Here is a 25,726-nt window from a genome sequence, read left to right on the forward strand (position 1 = left end):
TTTTTTAATGTCATTGTTAACAGAGAAGAACAAACCTGACTCCATGGGCCTATTCTTTTAACTCTAACCTTTTTGCTCTTTTGCCTGTGCTTGGTTGTGTTGTTTCTGTACCTTTGTAAAAGAATATTGCCTAGAACCTGAAATCTACACAATTGCCCTGTTCTCAAGTTTCTGACATCTGAAGGTATAACATGTTTCCATTCATACAGAGATAGGAAGTTGCAGAACAGAGAATAACATTTGCCTTGTTGGAGGTTTACAGGAACATTGTGACTAGACCTACAAGTAAAGCTATAAGAACAAAGAATTCCTGTACCAGGAAGTTTGAAATAATCAGCCAAATTCCCTCCCTTTTCAAGACAAGCCTGAATTCTAATTCAGGTAAAATGATTCTCTGGGAAACTAGTGCACCATCTTCTTGGTCTGCTGACTTTCTGAATAAAATTGCCATTCCTTGCCCCAAGAGTTTGTCTCTTGATTTATTGACCTGTCATATGGCAAGCACTATGAGCTTGGACTCAGTAACAATAGAAGTTAATGACCTAAATTTCTTATACTAAAGAAATTGTGCTAATATTTGTAGGTACAATGACTATTATTTTTCTATGTGTCCACATGCGTGTGTGTATGTTTTGTATATAGGAGCTAAAATCAAGCTGCCAGCCAAAATCAAAGTGATTCAATATAATGTGGAGTGCACAGGTTTAATGCTACCTTTTTCAAAATCAGTGGAGAGGTCTGACAGAATGTGGTCCACTGGAGAAGGGAATGGCAAACCACTTCAATATTCTTGCCTTCAGAACCCCATGAACAGTATGAAAAGGCAAAGTGATAGGATACTGAAAGAGGAACTCCCCAAGTCAGTAGGTGCCCAACACGCTACTGGAGATCAGTGGAAAAATAACTCTAGAAAGAATGAAGGGATGAAGCCAAAGCAAAAATGATACCCAGCTGTAGATGTGACTGGTGATAGAAGCAAGGTCCAATGCTGTAAAGAGCAATATTGCGTAGGAACCTAGAATGTCAGGTCCATGAATCAAGGCAAATTGAAAGTGGTCAAAAAAGAGATGGCAAGAGTGAACGTCGACATTCTAGGAATCAGCGAACTAAAATGGACTGGAAAGGGTGAATTTAACTCAGATGACCATTATATCTACTACTGTGGGCAGGAATCCCTCAGAAGAAATAGAGTAGCCATCATGGTCAGCAAAAGAGTCTGAAATGCAGTACTTGGATGCAATCTCCAAAACGACAGAATGATCTCTGTTCGTCTCCGAGGCAAACCATTCAATATCACAGTTATCCAAGTCTATGCCTCAACCAGTAACGCTGAAGAAGTTGAATTGAACGGTTTTATGAAGTCCTACAAGATCTTTTAGAACTAACACCCAAAAAAGATGTTCTTCTCATAATAGGGGACAGGAATGCAAAAGTAGGAAGTCAAGAAACACCTGGAGTAACAGGTATATTTGGTCTTCGAATGTGGGATGAAGCAGGGCAAAGACTAATAGAGTTTTGCCAAGAAAATGCACTGGTCATAGCAAACACCCTCTTCCAACAACACAAGAGAAGACTCTACACATGGACATCACCAGATGGCCAACACTGAAATCAGAATGATTATATTCTTTGCAGCCAAAGATGGAGAAGCTCTATACAGTCAACAAAAACAAGACCAGGAGCTGACTGTGGCTCCGATCATGAACTCCTTATTACCAACTTCAGACTTAAATTGAAGAAAGTAGGGAAAAACATTCAGGTATGATGTAAATCATATCCCTTATGATTATACAGTGGAGGTGAGAAATAGATTTAAGGGCCTAAATCTGATGGATAGAGTGCCTGATGAACGATGGAATGACGTTCATGACGTTGTACAGGAGACAAGGATCAAGACCATCCCCATGGAAAAGAAATGCAAAAAAGCAAAATGGCTGTCTGGGGAGGCCTTACTAACAGCTGAGAAAAGAACAGAGGCAAAAAGCAAAGGAGAAAAGAAAAGATATAAGCACCTGAATGCAGAATTCCAAAGAATAGCAAGAAGAGATAAGAAAGCCTTCTTCAGTGATCAACGGAAATAAATAGAGAAAAGGAACAGAATGGGAAAGACTGGAGATTTCCTCAAGAAAATTAGAGGTACCAAGGGAACATTTCATGAAAAGATGGGCTCGATAAAGGACAGAAATGGTATGGACCTAAGAGGAGCAGAAGATATTAAGAAGAGGTGGCAAGAATACACAGAAGAACTGTACAAAAAATATCTTCATGACCCAGATAATCATGATGATGTGATCACTAATCTAGAGCCAGACATCTTGGAATGTGAAGTCAAGTGGGCCTTAGAAAGCATCACTATGAACAAAGCTAGTGGAGGTGATGGAACTCCAGTGGAGCTATTTCAAATCCTGAAAGATGATGCTGTGAAAGTGCCACACTCAATGTGCCAGCACATTTGGAAAACTCAGCAGTGTCCACAGGACTGGAAAAGGTCAGTTTTCATTCCAATCCCAAAGAAAGTGAATGCCAAAAAATGCTCAAACTACCGCACAATTGCACTCATCTCACATGCTAGTAAAGTAATGCTCAAAATTCTCCAAGGACCTTCCTGATGTTCAAATTGTTTTTAGGAAAGGTAGAGGAACCAGAGATCAAATTGCCAATATCTGCTGGATCACGGAAAAAGCAAGAGAGTTTCAGAAAAATATCTATTTCTGCCTTACTGATTATGCCAAAGCCTTTGACTCTGTGGATCACAAAAAACTGTGGAAAATTCTGAGAGAGATGGGAATACCAGACCACCTACCTGCCTCTTGAGAAATCTATATGCAGGTCAGGAAGCAATAGTTAGAACTGGACATGGAACAACAGACTGGTTCCAAATAGGAAAAGGAGTATGTCAAGGCTGTATATTGTCACCTTGCTTATTTAACTTCAATGCAGAGTACATCATGAGAAATGCTGGACTGGAATAAACACAAGCTGGAACCAAGATTGCTGGGAGAAATATTAATAACCTCAGATATGCAGATGACACCACCCTTATGGCAGAAAGTGAAGACGAACTGAAAAGCCTCTTGATGGAAGTGAAAGAAGAGTGTGAAAAAGTTGGTTTAATGCTCAACATTATGAAAACGAAGATCATGGCATCCGGTCCCATCATTTTATGGGAAATTGATGGGGAAACAGTGGAAACAGTGTCAGGCTTTATTTTGGGGGGCTCCAAAATCACTGCAGATGATGACTGCAGCCATGGAATTAAAAGACGCTTACTTCTTGGAAGAAAAGCTATAACCAACCTAGATAGCATATTCAAAAGCAGAGACATTACTTTGCCGACTAAGGTCGGTCTAGTCAAGACTATGGTTTTTCCTGTGGTCATGTATGGATGTGAGAGTTGGACTGTGAAGAAGGCTGAGAGCCAGAGAATTGATGCTTTTGAACTGTGGTGTTGGAGAAGCCTCTTGAGATTTCCTTGGACTGCAAGGAGATCCAACCAGTCCATTCTGAAGGAGACCAGCCCTGGGATTTCTTTGGAAGGAATAATGCTATAGCTGAAACTCCAATGCTTTGGCCACCTCATGCGAAGAGTTGATTCATTGGAAAAGACGTTGTTGCTGGAAGGGATTGGGGGCAGGAGGAGAAGGAAACAACAGAGGATGAGGTGGCTGGATGGCATCACTGACTCGGTGGATGTGAGTTTGAGTGAACTCCGGGAATTGGTGATGGACAGGGTGGCCTGGCGTGGTGCAATTCATGGGGTTGCAAAGAGTCGGACATGACTGAGCGACTGAACTGAACTATCAAAATCCCAGAAACCATTTGTACATTTAGACAATATTATTCTAAAATTTATTCAGAAAAGCTAATGAGATATAATAGCTAAACAATTTTATATGGAGGAATAAGTTATGAAGGGTGAGTCCGCCGGATTCCTGGATTTGCTTTTATAGCTACAGTTATCCAGACTCTGTGATATTGGCAGAGAAAAAAATATATATATCAATCATAAAACAGAATAGACAGCTCAGGAATAAACACAAAATATACACGTGCAACTGTTTTTTGACAGTTGTGAAAAACTAAAAAACAGTTCAAGGGATGAATTGTAATCTTTCCAACAAAAGGTACTGGAACAGTTCTGATGAGATGGATGAAACTGGAGCCAATTATACAGAGTGAAGTAAGCCAGAAAGAAAAACACCAATACAGTATACTAACACATATATGTGGAATTTAGGAAGATGGCAATGACGACCCTGTATGCAAGACAGGAAAAAAGACACAGATGTGTATAACGGAATTTTGGACTCGGAGGGAGATGGAGAGGGTGGGATGATTTGGGAGAATGGGAATTCTAACATGTATACTATCATGTAAGAATTGAATCGCCAGTCCATGTCTGACGTAGGGTGCAGCATGCTTGGGGCTGGTGCATGGAGATGACCCAGAGAGATGTTGTGGGGAGGGAGGTGGGAGGGGGGGTCATGTTTGGGAACGCATGTAAGAATTGAAGATTTTAAAATTTAAAAAAAAAAAAAAAAAGATACTGGAACAGTTGGACATCCAGAAGGAGAAAATTTGACCTCAACCTAAATCTCAAGTCTCATATAAAAATTGATTCAAAATGGAATGACCAAAAAGCAAAACTTAAAATTATGAAATAAGAAATTGGAAAAAATCAGTTTCTAAGGTTAGGTTAAACACACACACACACACACACACACACACACACACACACACTTTTGGCCAATAGCTTGATCCATAAAGGAAATATAGATTGGAATTATCAGAATTAAAAATGTTATTTGGAAAACATTGCTAAAAATTAAAAATAAATAGCTAAAGACTGGGTGAAATATTTACAAATCACACTATTCAGCTAAAGATTGATCCTTGACTGCAGAAAGGACTCTCAAAACTCTACTGTAAAACAAATTAAAAATCCAACTAGGAATGGGTAAAATAATGGATACACATTTCAGCCAAGAGGACATAAAATTGGAAAATAAACTGATTAAAAACATATTAAATATCATTAGCTATTCAGTTCAGTTCAGTCGCTCAGTCTTGTCTGACTCTTTGCAACCCCATGAATCACAGCACGCCAGGCCTCCCTGTTCATCACCAACTCCTGGAGTTCACTCAGATTCACAACCATCGAGTCAGTGATGCCATCCAGCCATCTCATCCTCTGTCGTCTCCTTATCCTCCTGCCCCCAATCTCTCCCAGCATCACAGTCTTTTCCAATGAGTCAACTCTTCGCATGAGGTGGCCAAAGTACTGGAGTTTCAGCTTTAGCATTATTCCTTCCAAAGAAATCCCAGGACTGATCTCCTTTAGAATGGACTAGTTGTATCTCCTTGCAGTCCAAGGGACTCTCAAGAGTCTTCTCCAACACCACAGTTCAAAAGCATCAATTCTTCATCGCTCAGCCTTCTTCACAGTCCAACTCTCACATCCATACATGACTGCTGGAAAAACCATAGCCTTGACTAGACTGACCTTAGTCGGCAAAGTAATGTCTTTGCTTTTGAATAAGCTATCTAGGTTGGTCATAACTTTTCTTCCAAGAAGTAAGCGTCTTTTAATTTCATGGCTGCAGTCACCATCTGCAGTGATTTTGGAGCCCCCCAAAATACAGTCTGACACTGTTTCCACTGTTTCCCCATCTATTTCCCATGAAGTGATGGGACCGGATGCCATGATCTTCGTTTTCATAATGTTGAGCTTTAAGCCAACTTTTTCACTCTCCTCTTTCACTTTCATCAAGAGGCTTTTTAGCTTGTCTTCACTTTCTGCCATAAGGGTGGTGTCATCTGCATATCTGAGGTTATTGATATTTCTCCCAGCAATCTTGACTCCAGCTTGTGTTTCTTCCAGTCCAGCGTTTCTCAATTAGCTATTATTATGCACCTGTTACTATGATTACAGTAAAACTAGGGACACTACTAAATGATGATAAGGATGAGAAAAACTGGGTTTCTTGTTTTCCTGGTTGAAGTGTAAATAGTACAGCCACTCTGGAAAACAGCTTGCTGTGTCCTAAATATGTAAACATGTAACTATCATGTAATTCAGCAATTGTACTCAGGCATTTTATCCCAGATAAATGAAAATGTATGTTTACCCAGATTATATACAGGGATATTCATAGCAGATTTATTTGTAATAGCCCCCAAATTAGAAACAACCCAGGAATTATTCAATGAGTGAATGGTTAAACAAACTTGATGCTTCCATACCATGGAAAAGTACTTAATTATAAACAGGAACAAACTGTAAAATACACAATTAGCTGGGTGAATTTCCAGATATTTCTGCTGAGTGAATAAAGCCACTCCTCAAAGTTTATATACAGCAAGATTCCATGTGTAGAGCATTCTTGAAATGGAAAAAAGATGATTGCTTGCCAAAGGTAAAAAGAGACTGACTGTTCTAGGGATATAGATGTGGTATAAAAAGGCAAACTGAGGAAGCCTTCTATGGTGAATCTGTCCGGTATATTTCTGTACCAAAGTTAATATCATGTTTATCATATTGTAAGATAGCTTTGCAAAAAGTTAGCATAGTGCAAATCTGGGTAAAGGATAAAAAGATCACACTATATTGTTTCTTTCAACTACATGCATATATACAATTATTTTAAAACTTTAAAATTAATTTATTAAAAATGAAATTTTGGAGAGGCAAATTAGTCTCAATTTTCTACCCAAATTTATGTAAAAAGTGAATGACAGTTTAACATATAATTGTAATCTCTTATTGGAAGTGCTTACAAAAAGGCTGAGTGATCAATTCTTGATAGGATGGAAGGGAGCCATCAAAATGGTGAAATGTTACACAAGGAAAAATTTGACCTTTACAATGACTTAAGCCTTAGAGTGGCTTCTATTCCAAGGTGAGAAATTACGCAATAGAAATTATGCAATACTATACAATGTTTTGAAATAGCTGTGCTGAAGACCAATACAAGAAAAATATAAGACAGATTATATCCTAATATAGACTAACAGAATTCACACTCCTTTTCATAGTTGTGAAAAGTTTAATAGTTTCATAGCTTCATGACCTTAGCTGCGATTTAAGGAGTAAAGTTTCATTCTCCAATCTTCTTGAATATTCTATCTATTGGTTAGTGCCAAATCCTAACAGTAGAATTCTATTTCTTATGTCACTGGGATCATTTTAGAATTTGGTTTCCCACAGCCATATGAAAGAATTTAAATCAAAACCAAAACAATACAACATTAAAATACTCTAAAGTTCAAGTTTCTTGGCCATATTCCAAAACTTCATAAGTTTTCACAAGCAGAGAAAAGAATATAAACATCAATAAGCATCAAAACTATACTAGATATGTCTCTATAAACTGAACACCTAGATAACAATGTCAAGGTTACTTTCATGTCTTTGTAAACCAGGGATGCAAGTGGGGATGCTATCACATAGATATTCTATAAGATTAATTACCACAGACTTCACAAATTCAATACAATAAATGGGAAAATTTGAAGGACATAGTGTGAGTAAATTGAAGAGCAAGAGGTAGAAACTTCAAGGGGATCTAGACTGTAGTGAGGAAAATCATCATCATCACTTCATCCATCTTGATGGTAACAAAAATAATCTAGGAAACTAACAACTTAAATTGTGATTTTATTGGCCCTCACTAATTTTATTCATTTAGAATTATTTACTTATATACCTGTTAGATTGAATCCTAGCAACTTTATGGATGTACATTTGGTGAAAGAACTCCACCATAGGTTCTGAGACATGTTCTTGCTGATCACATCAACAGTGCAGGGTCTTGACCACTTTTACCCAAGTCATTTCTCAGGATTGCATTTGCAGCAAGCAACCTTGAGGAATAAGATAACATCTTCCTCTGGTTAAAAAAAAAAAAAAAAAAAGGGATACTTTCCTAACACTTACCGTAAAGCTAATGAGTCTCAATCTGTGTTTACCACGTTGGTACATCCATACCACGAATAGTACTCAGTAATAAAAAGGAATGAACTATGATGCAAGCGACCCACTGCACATGCACTATCTGCTTTGCATCACTCCCATAGGACTGAAGGATCAATGGGAATCAATGCTGATTTTATGCTGTGCTTGTTGTTGTGCTTATAAGTAATAAAGACATTTGTCTCTAACCCTAGAATCTGTGTCATATGCCAGCATTCTTAAAACTGTGATAAACTAGTTTATTACCTTGTAAGTAAGGTAAAATAGAATCCCAGGCACTGAGCTGTATTTTTTTTTTCCTCTGAGAGTTATGAATCTATGTGAATCCCTAATTTAAATGATACATAGTACTAAAAATGTGTCCCTTTGGTACTCAGTTTTAAACACTTAAGAATAAAGAGCAAGTATACTGTTATAGGGGCTTCACAGGTGGCTCAGTGGTAAAGAACCCTCCCGCCACTTCAGGAGACACAATAAACGTGGGTTTGGTAAGATTCCTTGGAGGAAGAAATGGTGATTCACTCCAGTATTCTTGCTTGGAAAATTTCAAGGACAGAGGAGCCTGGTGGGCTATAGTCCATGTGGTCACAAAGAGTTAGGCATGACTGAATAAGCATGCATGTATTGAGCTTGCATTCTGTAATAGTCCTTCACGTGAATCATTTAATGGATTTTTACAGAACACTTACATATAACAAAATAAACACCTTCATTCAATTTTAAAGAAGAATCATTTGATATTTTGAAATCTTATCATTAAAATAATATGAAAAAAATGTGGGGCATTTTGAATTATATTTAATAAGATGGATGTTTTAAAAATTTGTTAAATTCTCTTTATCCAGCCATTATAAGCATTCAAAAGGTTTTAAAAATTAATTTATTTATACCATAATGACTTAGCATTGTTGACAGTTTCAATAAATGGTCTAATAATAATGACATACAGGAGGAGTTTGTAGTTTTGAACATAAGCACAACAGGACATCTATTTGCAAAGTCACTAAAATATAGATGTTCCATGAATGGCAAGACTTTTATTGATATTCTATAATGATCTGTAGGATGTTCATTCAACAAAGAACCAAAAATAAACTTCTTTGATACTACCATTGTATTTCAGATTTATCTTCTTTATTCCATCACTTAATACCTTCATCTAGCTATTATTATCTCTCTCCTAGTCTATTTTAATTGCTTCCTGAGTGTTCTGCATTCAGCCTCTTTTTCCTACAAGTTATTCTGTACAAAGTAACCAGAGTTTAATTTTCCTGATTAAAAGCACTGAGGATTTCCCATTGCATTTAGAATGAAATTCAAACATTTTTCTCTGGCAAGTGATTTGACTGCTAGTACACATGTCCTTGGTTGTTGCTGAGTTGCTAAGTAATATCTGACTCTTTGTGACCCCATGAACTGTAGCTGTCAGGCCCCTCTGTCCATGGAATTTCCAGCCAAGGATACTGGAGTGCATTGCCATTTTCTACTCCAGGGGATCTTCCTGATCCAGGGATCGAACCTGCATCTCCCTTGTCTTTTGCATTGCAGGTGGATTCTTTACCACTGCACCACCTGGGAAGCCTAGTACCCATGTCTCATATAGTTCCTTTTTTATTATGGATGGTTCTTAGGGTTTCTGAGCTAGCTTCACACATGAAAGGAACTGCTGGACAGACAAATCTTAGGGTTATATGAGGAAATGCTCTTACCCATATCATTTGAAGCAGGCAACATCCTACACCAAAATGGATTCAGAGAGATATGTTTAAAAAGTTAAAATAGAACAACATTTCCATTATAACTCTTCCAGTCTGTTTCCATCATTATGGCTATGCAAGTAACTAATATCATGAGGATAGGAGTTTCTGATCCTAAAATATACAGAGACCTTGCCTCATTCTGGTATGTTAAAAAAAAAAAAAACTGCTATATCCACCAAAACATTTTGCTTCACAAACAACAGAACTTAAAACTACCAATGGGATTGCTTGAGATGTGAGAATTCACCGGGACAATCTAAAACAATTTTTCAGGGCATTAAAAGAACAGGAGAAAACTATGTTATTTAAATGTTTAATTATTCATTCACAGCTATTTATTCACATAGGACTTAGAATGAAAGGGGACATTGGAAGATTCAAAAGTTTTCAAAATTGTTAGACCTCCATCTAATTAATATATTTTTCCATTATTATTAATTTGGTCTGGAGTATCTATTATTAAAATTATTATTATGTGAAATGGTGACATTGAAAATGACATGTTTGTGAGACAGTGGACAGATAACAGAAAGATACATTTTAGAAAGCAAGAGTGATTTCCAGATGATTTTTGAATAAGGCTGATAGCTTTATCTCCTGTTCAAGGGGACAAAAAAGTAAAAAACTCAATTTTTAATGTCAACAAAAGCTCATAAATTAACTCAGCCATAAAACTTAACTAGGGTTTCTCTGGTGGCTCAGACAGTAAAGAATCTTCTGCAGCACAAAAGACCTGAGTTCGACCGTTGGTTTGGGAAGATCTCCTGGAAAAGGGAATGGCTACCAACTCCAGTATTCTTGCCTGGAGCATCCCATGGACAGAGGAACCTGGTGGGCTACAGTCCGTAGGATCACAAAGAGTCAGACTTGACCGAGCAACTAACACTTTAAAACCTAACTCTCTGTTATGAATCAATACATTCCCAGTAGTATTTAAGCTACTTTGAAATTGTCCTCTTTTCTTCTTCTTTTTATTACTAATTAAAACAGCAAAACTAATGTTCTGAAGTAGGAGCTTGCCAGGTGGAGAAGAGAGAATAGCATGAATTGAGAAAAGTTGTAAGAGGAGCTGGATTGTCTTGGAAATGGTGATAAATACTGAGTCCACTGGAAAAGAAGTGAGGGAGCTAGAAGGCTGGAATATGGAGTTTGAAAAGTGACCTGAATCAAGATTATTGATTAAAACTATTTAATCAGTCCTTTACATGATCAACTCAGGAATTGTTTTGTTGTCAGAAGGATAAGGTTAGTTGGGCTAGGAAACAGTGGTGTGTGTGTGTGTATATATATATATATATATATATATATATATATATATATATATATACTGAAAGTTTTGCAATCAAACTATCACTATTTTATGTCATTTTCACTATTTATTTTTCTATGTAGTTTATCATCACCCAGAGAATCAAAAGTGCTCATTCTCTCCAATATGTAACTTCTTTCTCTCAACCTCTCCCCACCAACCATTGTCATTGTTAGACTGGTAATTTCAAATCTGAAAACTTGATACATTAAAATATCATATGTGCATCCAGTTAATCTTGAGAGATGATAGATAGTGATTTAATATAAAAACTACATGATTTCTCAGTGATTGTTCATTTTGGATGAATGTCAGGATTACCACATGTAAAATTAGACACGTATCATTTTTTTAAAACCTGCATAAACAAGCCTATGTATATGAGGATATTATGCACTTCTGATTCAAGTATGTGTATAAGGATATTATGCATTTCTGATTCAAATTCAAGCTGGATTTAGAAAAGTCAGAGGAATTGGAGATCAAATTGCCAACATCCATTGGATCATAGAAAAAGCAAGAGAGTTTCAGAAAACATATACTTCTGCTTTATTGACTATGCCAAAGTCTTTGTGTGGATCATGACAAACTGTGAAAAATCCTTAAAGAGATGGGAATACCAGACCACCTTATCTGCCTCCTGAGAAATCTGTATGAAGGTCAAGAAGCAACAGTTACAACTGGACATGGAACAATGGACAGGTTCCAAATTGGGAAAGCAGTATGTCAAGGTTGTATATTGTCACCATACTTATTTAACTTATATACAGAGTACACCATGTGAAATGCCAGGCTGGATGAAGCACTAGCTAGAATCAAGATTGTTGGGAGAAATATCAATAACCTCAGATACGCAGATGACTCCACCCTTATGGCAAAAAGCAAAGAAGAACTAAAGAGCCTCTTCATGAAAGTGAAGGAAGAGAATGAAAAAAACTGGCTTAAAACTCAAAATTCCAAAAGCTCAAATCATGGCCTCCAGTACCATCACTTCATGGCAAATAGATGGGGAAACTATGGAGACAGTGACAGACTTTATATGGGTGGGCTCAAATATCACTGAAGCTGGTGACTACAGCCATGAAATTAAAGACACTTGCTCCTTGGAAGAAAAGCTATTACCAACCTAGACAGTGTAGTAAAACACAGAGACGTTATTTTGCCAAAATAGATCAGTCTAGTCAAAGCTATTGTTTTTCCAGTAGATTTGGACCATAAAGAAAGCTGAGCACCAAAGAATTGATGCTTTCAAACTTTGGTGTTGGAGAAGACTCTTGAGAGTCCCTTAGACTGCAGGGAGATCAAGCCAGTCAATCCTAAAGGAAATCAGTCTTGAATATTGATAGGAAGGACTGATGCTGAAGATAAAATCCAATACTTTGGCCACCTGATGTGAAGAACTTATTCATTAGAAAAGACCCTGATGCTGGGAAAGATTGAAGGCAGAAAGAAAAGGAGACAACAGAAGATGGGATGGTTGGATGGCATCATCAATTCAACGGACATGAGTTTGAGCAAGCTCTGGGAGTTGGTGATGGACAGGGAAGCCTGGCAGGCGGCAACCCGTGGGGTCACAGTCAGATGTGTCTACGCGACTGAACTGAACTGATGCACTTCTGACTATTCACTTCCTTAATTCAAATATTCAAAGTGAGTAGGAATCCTGAGAAACTATAAGAAAGACTAACAGGACATTAGAGACTATATTATACTATAAAACTGAGTGAAATTCTCTGAAACCTAAGACCAAAAAAAAACATGAAGTAGAAGACAAACTAGAAGAGCAAAACTTTGCAGGTATATATTCTTCAAAATATGACAGTGAAAGTACAAGACCCAGTATAGGAAAACTGAGTTATAGCTATAAGCAGAGCAAAGGGTTTGAATGTGTTTCTCATACCATACTTCTCATTCTATCTGTTCAAAAATATTCTTTATACTTAACCGGTGATGTTTTCCTATAATTAGTTTTTTACTAAACATTAACAAGTCAAAAAATTTAGAATGTTTCAAAAATATAATATTGGTCAGATATAATGTAGACTGTGATAGTTTGAATATTAGATAACAGTGCTATTATTTTCTCAAAATAAATGTATAAATACATTAACAATGTATCAATAACAACCATGGTATATTATAACATAACATTACTTTTAGAATAAATAAAATATAGTGCTCAAATTCAATAAAATATAATTAAATAATGGTATAGATTATTAAATTTAAATTAATATATATAATTAATCAGAAACATTTATAAATAGTTAATATGATAAATGTACATAGAATAGTAATTTGAATCATGCTTCCAAAATTAGTTACATCCTTTTAGAGCTGTATGAAATGAAAAAAACTGTTCTTGATCTTTGCACCATTATTTTAGAAAGTATGAAATCTGGAATATAAAATATCTTTTGTTTTAGCTAAAATGAGTAAATTGTCCTTTAATTCCCATTTAAATTTAAATGAATGACTTTAATTTTTGATTCACTGCTTCATAATATAGAATTCACAATTACTCACTATTTATAGTTCCTCTCAGGCAAAAAGCCTGTCTAATTTTATGACACAGATTATCTGTAGTGGCTATATGCATCAGCATGGGTAGGTTTATTTCACATATTAATGACTCTAAATTCTTAAAATAAGTTTATTTCCTACTAGGGCTATGTAAGAAATAAATGGGTCTGAACTCAGACACATTTTAAAACATACTTCCAAAATCATCTCAGCAATAGGAAGAAAGATGGTAAATCTTGTTCTGAATCTTAAAGCTACAGTCCAGAATTGACACTTCTGCTAAACTCTCACTTGGGAAAAAAAGTCACAAGACTATATTTAACTTCAGAGGGGGCTGCTGCTGCTGCTTCTAAGTCGCTTCCGTCGTTTCCAACTCTGTGAGACCCCATAGACAGGAGCCCACCAGGCTCCTCCGTCCCTGGGATTCTCCAGGCAAGAACACTGCAGTGGGTTGCCATTTCCTTCTTCAATGCATGAAAGTGGAAAGTGAAATGTGAAAGTGAAGTCGGTCAGTCTGTCTGACTCTTGGCAACCCCATGGACTGTAGCCTACCAAGCTCCTCCATCCATGGGGTTTTCCAGACAAGAGCACTGGAGTGGGGTGCCATTGCCTTCTCCATCAGAGGGGGCACACAGGAACAATTCTTCCAAAATAAATATGAGTTATTTTTCAACTTTAGTGAGATATAGTTGAAATATAATGTTGTATTAGTTTAAATTATGAAGTATTGATACACATTCTTTGCAAAATTATTACCATGATATATTAACTAAAATGTACCTCACATCACATAATTACTGTTTCCTTTTTTATGGTGAGAACATTTACAATCTTTTCTGTTAGCAACTTTTAAGTTCATGATACAGAATTATTAACTATAATCACCATTCTGTACATTAGATTCTCAGGACTTATTCATCTTATAATTGCAAGTCTGTAACTTTGACCAACATCTCTCTATTTCCCCCACCCTCCAAACCCTAGTTACCACTGTTCTAGTCTCTGTTTTTGAGCTCTATATTTTAGATTCCACATATAAGGGATACCTTGAAGAATTTGTCTTTCTCCATCTAACTTATTTCACTTATAATGTCTTTAAGGTCCAATTTTTGTTGCAAAGGGAAGAATCTCCTTCTTTCTAATGACTCAATTATATATATATATATATATATATATATAACTTTTTATCCATTCATCCATCGAGTCAGTGATGCCATCCAGCCATCTCATCCCCTGTTGTTACCTTTAGGGATATTGTTTCCGTATTTAGGCTACTGTGAGTAATGCTGTAATGAGCATGAGGATGCATATACCTCATTGGTTTCTATTTTCATTTCCTTTGGACATATGCCCAGAAGTTTTAGGCATTGCTGAAACATATGGTAGTTCTATTTTTAATTTTTTAAGGACCCTCCAGATTTTTTTTCTTTTGTTTTTGGCCATGCAGTACAGCATGTGCGATTCTAGTTGCTCAACCAGGGATTGAACACATGTTCCTTGCAGTGGAAGAATGGAATCCTAACCACTGGACCACCAGGAAATTTCTGAGGAACCTCCAGATTATGTCTCATAGTGGCTGCAACAATTTACATTCCCACCAGCAGTGAACAAGGATTCCCTTCTTTTATACCCTCTCCAATACATGCTATTCTTATCTTTTTGATGATAGTCATTCTAATAGGCGTGAGGTCATATCTTATTGTGTTTTTGATTTGCATTTCCCTGATGGTTATGACCAATTTAGATAGCACATTCAAAAGCAAAGACATTACTTTGCTAACAAAGGCCCATCTAGTCAAGGCTATAGTTTTTCCAGTAGTCATGTATGGATGTGAGAATTGGACTGTAAAGAAAGCTGAGCACTGAAGAATTGATGCTTTTGAACTGTGGTGTTGGAAAAGACTCTTGAGAGTCCCTTGGACTGCAAGGAGATCCAACCAGTCCATTCTGAAGGAGATCAGTCCTGGGATTTCTTTGGAAGGAATGATGCTAAAGCTGAAACTCCAGTACTTGGGCCACCTCATGCAAAGAGTCAACTCATTGGAAAAGACTGTGATGCTGGGAGGGATTGGGGGCAGGAGGAGAAGGGGACGACAGAGGATGAGATGTCTGGATGGCATCACTGACTTGATGGATGGGAGTCTGAGTGAACTCTGGGAGTTGGTGATGGACAGGGAGGCCTGTCGTGCTGCAATTCATGAGGTCTCAAAGAATCGGACATGACTGAGCGACTGAACTGACTGATCCGTATAAAATGACTTAAGTTTTGTTGTAATATTAGAAGGCATATGAAATAAGTTACTTTTTTTTTTATGATCACAAGGAGGCTACTATTTTTTTATTGGCAACTCAATCTCTCTATATACACAATATTGCATAAATTTTAAGTGGGTTGACAATTATAGTAACAATACAAATTCATGGACATTTACGTAAAGCTGCTGCTGTAGGTTTTGGTACATTTTGTGCCAGGTACCTTAGTAAATATGACAAACATAAAGGAACTCAACTACTTTAATTCATAAGAACAGGCTTTCAAAAGAAGCAAATATGTCATCTCATAGAATATTTAATAAGTTCAATCCAGGAAAACTGATAACTAAAGAACAAAAGGAAGACTGTTAAAGAAAGGGTAGTGATAAAAATGCTAGGTTAAAACATTAGGCTTAAAATTTTAGCAATTGTACTTAAGATCCAGAAAGTGTACACACGCTAGGAATTACAAGAAAAGATCTCCATGTTCTGCTTCACAATTACTATTATGTTCTGAAGGAACAATTCTGGGTTGCTATGGTGTCCTCTTCCCTGCTAGTATGAACTACTCTTCTCAGTCCTAGTGAAACAAGGTGGTAATTCACATAAATGTGTTTTATTTTTTTTTCTTTATTTTTTTTCAGTTTTTTATTTTTTAAATTTTAAAATCTTTAATTCTTACATGTGTTCCCAAACATGAACCCCCCTCACACCTCCCTCCCCCTAACATCTCTCTGGGTCATCCCCATGCACCAGCCCCAAGCATGCTGTATCCTGCGTCAGACATAGACTGGCGATTCAATTCTTACATGATAGTATACATGTTAGAATGCCATTCTCCCAAATTACCCCACCCTCTCCCTCTCCCTCTGAGTCCAAAAGTCCGTTATACACATCTGTGTCTTTTTTCCTGTCTTGCATACAGGGTCGTCAATGCATTCTTCCTAAATTCCATATATATGTGTTAGTATACTGTATTGGTGTTTTTCTTTCTGGCTTACTTCACTCTGTATAATCGGCTCCAGTTTCATCCATCTCATCAGAACTGATTCAAATGAATTCTTTTTAACGGCTGAGTAATACTCCATTGTGTATATGAACCACAGCTTTCTTATCCATTCATCTGCTGATGGACATCTAGGTTGTTTCCATGTCCTCGCTATTATAAACAGTGCTGCGATGAATACTGGGGTACATGTGTCTCTTTCAATTCTGGTTTCCTCAGTGTGTATGCCCAGCAGTGGGATTGCTGGGTCATAAGGTAGTTCTATTTGCAATTTTTTAAGGAATCTCCACACTGTTCTCCATAGTGGCTGTACTAGTTTGCATTCCCACCAACAGTGTAGGAGGGTTCCCTTTTCTCCACACCCTCTCCAGCATTTATTGCTTGCAGATTTTTGGATCGCAGCCATTCTGACTGGTGTGAAGTGGTACCTCATTGTGGTTTTGATTTGCATTTCTCTGATAATGAGTGATGTTGAGCATCTTTTCATGTGTTTGTTAGCCATCCGTATGTCTTCTTTGGAGAAATGTCTATTTAGTTCTTTGGCCCATTTTTTGATTGGGTCGTTTATTTTTCTGGAATTGAGCTGCAGAAGTTGCTTGTATATTTTTGAGATTAGTTGTTTGTCAGTTGCTTCATTTGCTATTATTTTCTCCCATTCAGAAGGCTGTCTTTTCACCTTGCTTATAGTTTCCTTTGTTGTTCAGAAGCTTTTAATTTTAATTAGATCCCATTTGTTTATTTTTGCTTTTATTTCCAGAATTCTGGGAGATGGATCATAGAGGATCCTGCTGTGATTTATGTCAGAGGGTGTTTTGCCTATGTTCTCCTCTAGGAGTTTTATAGTTTCTGATCTTACATTTAGATCTTTAATCCATTTTGAGTTTATTTTTGTGTGCGGTGTTAGAAAGTGTTCTAGTTTCATTCTTTTACAAGTGGTTGACCAGTTTTCCCAGCACCACTTGTTAAAGAGATTGTCTTTACTCCATTGTATATTCTTGCCTCCTTTGTCAAAGATAAGGTGTCCATATGTGTGTGGATTTATCTCTGGGCTTTCTATTTTGTTCCATTGATCTATATTTCTATGTTTGTGCCAGTACCATACTGTCTTGATGACTGTGGCTTTGTAGTAGAGCCTGAAGTCAGGCAATTTGATTCCTCCAGTTCCATTCTTCTTTCTCAAGATTGCTTTGGCTATTCGAGGTTTTTTGTATTTCCATACAAATCTTGAAATTATTTGTTCTAGTTCTGTGAACAATGTGGCTGGTAGCTTGATAGGGATTGCATTGAATTTGTAAATTGCTTTGGGTAGTATACTCATTTTCACTGTATTGATTCTTCCAATCCATGAACATGGTATATTTCTCCATCTATTAGTGTCCTTTTTGATTTCTTTCATCAGTGTTTTATAGTTTTCTATATATAGGTCTTTAGTTTCTTTAGGTAGATATATTCCTAAGTATTTTATTCTTTTTGTTGCAATGGTGAATGGAATTGTTTCCTTAATTTCTTTTTCTACTTTCTCATTATTCGTGTATAGGAATGCAAGGGATTTCTGTGTGTTGATTTAAATGTGTTTTAAAATAAGATTCTTCTCATTCAAAATAAAATAAAGCTAAATATCATCTCCAAATTACAAGGAAATCTAATCAAAATGTTGGCCAGATAAAGAAGCCAGATCACCCATTTACCCCCACTGACTGCCTCAGAGCACAGAACTGGTGTGGCACCTACAAGAGAGGAGGTGTGAGTGGTCCTCACTTTGCCCCTACCCAGCCTGCAGTGTTGGGGGGAACAAAAGCCCTTCAGCATCCCTGGGGTTTTCTTCCCCAGGTAAAGATTGAGGGAATAGATTAGATGGCTTTTAAGAGAACTTCCTGCTTTTTTTTTTTTTCCTGGCCTTGACATGTAGTTTGTTGGGATCTTATTTCTTTAACCAGGGATTGAACCCATGTCCCTTGCAGTGGAAGCACCTAATCATACTTAGTGGACCAGCAGGCAAGTCCCTTAAGAGACTCCAAGAGAAAGGATCTAAGTCAGCTTGACATCTCACCTGTGGGCAGACACTTAGGGTGGCAAAATAAATGGACTTAAAAACAGTTGGGTGAAGTGTTTATCTTCTGATCGCATCTTTTGGAACTATTGGGCACTGGAGTTCAAGAAATGTTTGTCCAATATCTAATCTAATGGCTGGATTGCTACAGAATAATAAGGGAATGAGACATCTGACACTGAATTTTGGATAAAAAATGTAGGAACACTATGCCAAGTCTAGGGAGAAAAACGGTGCACCATCACATGACACCAGGAATCAAGACTTCCTGCCTCGGAATTTCAAAAGTCATTAATCTTCTTGGGAGATGTACCCTCAACTCTTTCAAAAGATCCACCAACTCACAACTGTTAAGAATACGTTTTCATGTCAATGTATATCAATGTATGGCAAAACCAATACAGTATTGTAAAGTTAAAATAAATAAATAAATAAATAAAAATAAAAATAAAGAATACATTTTCTGAAATCCTCCCAGGAAGGCAATTGCCACGGAACTAGTTCTAAGAGAAAGGATGCAGGAAGGAGAATTTAGCTTTTTATTTACTGATCAGAAAGATTACCCAAAGATTACCCAAAATGGATTCTCATTTTCTGTCCCATATAAAGAACAAAAGTATCAATTCTTCTGGAATCTAACATACTGGCTTCATTCTCAAATGCATCACTTTATTTTCCTTGTGAGGCATCCATACATTACACACCTTAACCACGTGACAGCCACATGATTTCTTCAATAAGCCTTAGAGTTTCCAGAGCTCTCCTGGGGCCTGCAGCCCAAGTAGTTCTGAGGAGTCAAATGTTAAAGCTTTCTCCACAGCAACAACTTCCTTTGATGTTTGGGTTACTGAACACAAACTCACTGGATAATTTGTCTTCAACATAGTCCATTTCTGTTTCTAACAGTTTGTCAGCTGTGCTTTCTTCTCAATGAACACTCTGACGCCATCTTGAATAACTTCTTCATTAGAGTCTCCTTTTATCTTCGTATATTCTAAAGTGTAGGAAGGCCATTACAATCCCTGGTTCAGACACCAACATGTTCAGGCTTATCTTTAAGAAGTCGTTTTATCTTCTTTACTGCTGAAGGTGTCAGGGTGAGGGCAGCCCAGGTGGCTGCCACTTCATCTTGCTCACAGCTGGGAACCTGGCCCAGACTAAGGAAGTTGACATCCTCGCCATCCTGGTACCCCATTGTCTAGGGCTGGAGCTCCGCAGTCTCAGCCTCTCTCCATGGACAACATGGGCACACTGTGAAATAAGTAACTTCACCACAAAACCTAATATAAAATTCATGTTAATTGTTGTTTAAACATTTGATAGAATGAAACAGAATTGAGCACCTATTTTTAAGAGTATTTTGGAGGGAAGGCCAGCAGTATCTGAAGTAATTTGCTCTTGTGCTTGCTCCTGTGCTACCAATCAGAAACCATGCTTGTTTAAAACCAGAGACTGCAAAACTATGTGATTGTGTGACCTAGAGACCACAGTGAAGGCCCATTTACTTTCTATAACCTTTAAGCAAATTAAAAAAAAAAAATGACTGAAAGTCCCATTCATCTTTAAAGAACCACCTAGTGTGTGTTAAGTTGTTTCAGTTGTGTCCAACTCTTTGTGACCCCATGAACTATAGCTCACCAGGCTCCTCTGCCCATGGGGATTCTCTAAGTGAGAATACTAGAGTGGGTAACCTATCCCTTCTCCAGGGGACTGCCTAACCCAGGGACTGAACCCCTATCTCTTATGTCCCCTACATTGAGAGGCAGGTTCTTTACCACAAGTGCCACCTGGGAAGCCCCCAAAACTACAGGGTTGTAAGAGAAAATCAGTGATTGCCAAGGGTGGGATGGGGGAGAAATGAAGAACCACCTAAAGTATATTCTAAACCATTCGGCTTTGTGCATGAAAAGCCCCTAGATTTAAGCATATATTTCACTTTTGCAGACAATAGTACTATTATGGCAAAATAGAGATACACATTGAATGTAAATATGAAGAGTTTTTCCTGCCTTGTTTTGAATATGGTCAATAAGAACCAATAGGATTTTCCATAGTTCTGATAAGTAGCACCTTACTGCTTATAATTGGGATTAGAGAAAGAACATATACAGAGAGGATAGAATTAGTAACAGACCTAAAAGAGGTAAATATACCAGGAACTCTACCAGATTTCCATTATATTGTTGACTGCAGCCTTTCATACCCTCCTTCTTCCTTAACCTGAAAATTATCTGATTTTTTAGGATTAAGTGTTGACATTACTTCATCTAGTCCTACAACCTTTAAGACTAGGATAGGGTCTGTAATTATTAAACTCATAAAGCCTTGGGTTTTTTTGTTATGTATGACCAACTATACTGATCACATCATATTATAATTGTCTTTTTTCAAAGGACAGCATTTGCTCATCAGTGTCTCCTGCTTAAGCTGCATGGTGCTTATTTTATTGCAGGCATGTAATAATATTGTATAAATGAATGATTATAAATCAGTCTAGCAGAACTCAGTTGACTGTCTGAACTATCAAACATAGCTTTAGAAAAATCTGAATTGGAAAGTAATGACTGTAAAAATAGTCCTTAAAAAGAGGTTACAATGGGGAAAGAACACACTTTCAGAGACTACTATGAATTCTAGTTCACAGTAGTTAAAAGTGAATTTCTGCCTATTTGTGCTCTTGGATATATGTCAGTGATCAGTTTATTAGGAACTATGATAGCTAAGTTTAATCCTGTGAAATATCAGACAATCTTTTGACAACTCTGGACAAGTTTGCATTTGTAAAAGAAGATATTTTTCTGGTAAATTTCCAGGCTTCTGCTGTGAACCAAAGTTGTAAGAAATATATATTTTAAAAAAGTATCTTGATTGACAGAGCATAAACAGCCTCTTGATAAAAGTGAAAGAGAAGAGTGGAAAAGTGGGCTTAAAATTCAACATTCAGAAAACTAAGACCATTGCATCCAGTCACATCGCTTCATGGCAAATAGATGGGAAAACTGTAGAAACAGTGGTTGGCTTTATTTTTCTGGGCTCCAAAATCACTGAAGATGGTGACTGCAGCCATGAAATTAAAAGACACTTGCTCATTGGAAGAAATGTTATGACCAACCTAGACAGCATACAAAAAAGCAGAGACATTACTTTGCAGATAAAGGTACATCTAGTCAAAGCTAAGTTTTTCCAATACTCATGTATGGATGTGAGAGTTGGACAATAAAGAAAATTGAGCACTGAAAATTGATGTTTTTCAACTGTGGTGTTAGAGAAGACTCTTGAGAGTCCTTTGGACAGCAAGGAGACGCAACAAGTGCATCCTAAAAGAAATCAACCCTGAATATTCATTGAAGGGACTGATGCTGAAGCTGAAACTCCAATACTTTGGCCACCTGATGCCAAGAACTGACTCATTTGAAAAGACCCTGATGCTGGGTGGGATTGGGGTCAGGAGGAGAAGGGGATGGTAGAGGATGAGATGGTTGGATGGCATCACCAACTCAGTGGACATGATTTTTAGTGGACTCTGGCAGTTGGTGATGGACAGGGAGGCCTGGCGTGTTGCAGTTCATGGGGTCACAAAGAGTTGGACACGACTGAGTGACTGAACTGAATTGAACTGACATATCTATATGAAGAAAAGATAAGGATTCTGCAAATATCACAGGAGACATTACATTTAAATATATTAAATTCAACAACTATTTGTGTACAACTAGTAAACTTTGTAGTCAAAAGTATCCAGACATGCTTATAGCATCTTAAAAGGATTTGCAAAAGTTAGATACAGATGTGACTTATAGGATTACCTCACTGATATGAGCTGTGATGTTATTAAAGCAAACACATACTGTAACATATTCCCATAAAGAATCTTATCACAAAGCCCATAAATGTTCTACTCTACAAAAGCACTGAAGCAAAATGCCTGAATGTAGTGTGACATTTAAAATATAAACGTTTATTTCTTGTTTAAACGGCTTAGTTGGTTAAATATTTTAGTCAGCATTTTTTATCTTCCCAGAGCTTGAATTCTTGCTTATTTGTGTTCACCATCAAGTTAAACAAGTAAGCATTTCATTGTTGGGCATCTTTACATTTTTAATATTCTTCCTATTATTGTTATAAGTAGTCTTTTTAATTATCCTTGTCTAGTTATTTTTTCTTTCCTATGCTAAAATTTTTAAAAAGTGTTTTATCATTAGTATCAATATTCTGCCTTTCTTAATTGCTTAGTTGTGATCATATGTCCACAAAAAATAGGTAGAGCAATTAATTTCAGGAAACTTATAACCTGAAAGTTACAGTGTCAGTCGCTAAGTCATGTCCGACTCTGCAACCTCATAGACTGTAGACTGCCAGGCTCCTTTATCCATGGGATTCTCCAAGCAAGAATACTGGAGTGGGTTGCCATTCACTTCTCCAGGGTATCTTCCTGACCCAGGGATCGAACCTAGGTCTCCTGCCTGCAATGCAGGCATCTGAATCACAGGGAAGCCTGCCTAAATATATAATTTAAGTAAGCCAGATTTGTTTGCTAGACTCTTCTCTCCTCTGTGGAGGAAATGTTGTTTTTTTTTTTTTTTTTTCTAGCCTATGAATACAAGCAGAAAGTTTGTCCATGCATTCTTTCTTGATGATATATTCCCTGGGCTGTTCTTCTAATATGGCCTGCTTCCCCTAAACAACAACATAGCTGCTGTAAGTGAATGAAAGTCACTCAGTCTTGTCCAACTATTTGTAGCCCCATGGACTACATAGTCCATGGAATTCCCCAGGCCAGAATACTGGAGTGGATAGCCATTCCCTTCTCCAGGGGATATTCTCAACCAAGGGATCAAACCCAGGTCTCCCTCATTGTAGGCAGATTCTTTACCAGCTGAACTACCAGGAAAGCCTGAACATAACTGCTAGGTTACCTAAGTAACAAATGTAACCTGTAAGCAATAATGTAATTCTAGGTGTACTTGTCGCGCTTTTGTACATTGAATAGGTGAGGTGAGGTGAAGTCGCTCAGTTGTGTCCGACTCTTTGTGACCCCGTGGACTGTAACCTACTAGGCTTCTCCGTCCATGGGATTCTCCAGGCAAGAATACTGTAGTGGATTGCCATTTCCTTCTTCAGGGGATCTTCCCGACCCAGGGATCAAACCCGGGTCTCCCGCATTGGAGGCAGACGCTTTAACCTCTGAGCCACCAGGGAAGTCCGTACATTGAATAGACAAGAAAACAATGCTCTTGTAGATAATTTATTACTCACCAGCACACCAGATATCCTGAATTTTTCACTGGTTTCCCATTCCTCCCAAGTCCTACAGAGTTGATATGGAGGCAGGCCCAGGTGAACACTGAGAACTCAATGGATATGTGTCTGATAGGAAACCACCAGTCTTATAATGTCACTGTTGTTTGGTCGTTAAGTCATGTCCGACTCTTTTGCGAACCCATAGACAGTAGCCCACTAAGCTCCTCTGTCCATGGGCTTTCCCAGACAAGAATATTTGAATGGATTGCCATTTCCTACTCCAGAGTATCTTCCTGACCCAGGGATGGAACCTGTGTTTCCTGCTTGGAAGGTATATTCTTTACCACTGAGCCATCATGAGCTCCCTAATTTTGTACCTGAACAAGATATTATTTTGTTACTTTGGTCAGGAGTTAAATCTGTTCACTGATCTAAAGTGAGATGCTCTCTCCACCTTTTAAGGCCACTGACTATAAAAACATACTCAAAAAAATAGTGTAGGATATCTAGAAAAGTTATAATTACCTCTCAACAGTGTGCATGGTGTTGTAGGTCATTACAAGTGGCTCAATAGTAAAGAACCTGCCTGCTAATTCAGGAGATGCAAAAGATGTGAGTTCAGTCCCTAGGTTGGGAAGATTCCATGGAGAAGGAAATGGCAACCCACTCCACTATTCTTGCCTGGAAAATTCCATGGATAGAGGAGATTGGTGGGTTGCAGTCCATGAGGTCCCAATGAGTCGGACATGACAGAGCACACACAAACACACACCCTCTAGTAGGACTGGCCACTGAGGAATATCAGTATACATATTTCAAATAATATAACAATGCCAATATGGACACTAGTAACCACTGATTGCTTTAAAGAATATTGCTCATTTACTGAAACCTGCTGATGTGTAACCAAGATGGCAGTTTTGAGAGTGCAGGTATTTCTCTCATTCTTGAAAAATGTTTATGTGAAATAGCAAATACATGCAAAATGTGAGAAATATAAAATAGCACTGGACAGTTTCTAAAAATACTGAGAAAGCATTTTCTTAAAACATACAAAGTCATTATGTGTGAGTGCCTCCATGAAATTGCAACATCATAACTGATATAATTTTAAAATTCAAGATTTAAAGATATCACTATATTTTGAACTTCACCTTGGTCACCTACATTAGAGCAAAAGAGAGCCCAAGAACTTGGTGGAAACATCATAACAGTCAAGGAACCTATAGAGATTGTGTTGGTCAAATTTACTTGTGCTTCCACTACCCTCAGCTTAAAGTGGACATTTATTTAGTACTGTAAGTAGTCAGTGTAGCCTCTGCAGAAGAAATTAGCAAGTGAAAATGCTGAAATATTATTTTTTAACTTTAATATCAAACCTTTGAAAATGCCACCACAATGCTTTAAATTTATATAATTGTGCTAGTGCTCCTCAGTACATGAGTACATTTTATATTTTAGTCCTCTATCTCCAATGTTCATTCTATGTTAATGATATTCTGCTTCAGTCTTGGCTTTGGCTGAATAGAAAATTTAACACTTATCTACCCAGTATTTGGTCAAGGTGGCTCCATTTTATTTAAAAACATTTCTTTGTTGAGGGGTTAGAGCA

The 25,726-nt window shown here is 37.4% G+C and overlaps 1 pseudogene; it reads right to left on the reverse strand.

Annotated features, from left to right (window-relative positions):
* Positions 1-19,668: 19,668 nt before the first annotated feature.
* Positions 19,669-20,046, reverse strand: LOC138929807 (iron-sulfur cluster assembly 1 homolog, mitochondrial pseudogene; annotated as a pseudogene).
* Between the last annotated feature and the right edge of the window lie 5,680 nt (positions 20,047-25,726).

Source organism: Ovis canadensis, chromosome 22 (genome assembly GCF_042477335.2).
Source record: "Ovis canadensis isolate MfBH-ARS-UI-01 breed Bighorn chromosome 22, ARS-UI_OviCan_v2, whole genome shotgun sequence".
Classification (NCBI taxonomy): domain Eukaryota; kingdom Metazoa; phylum Chordata; class Mammalia; order Artiodactyla; family Bovidae; genus Ovis; species Ovis canadensis.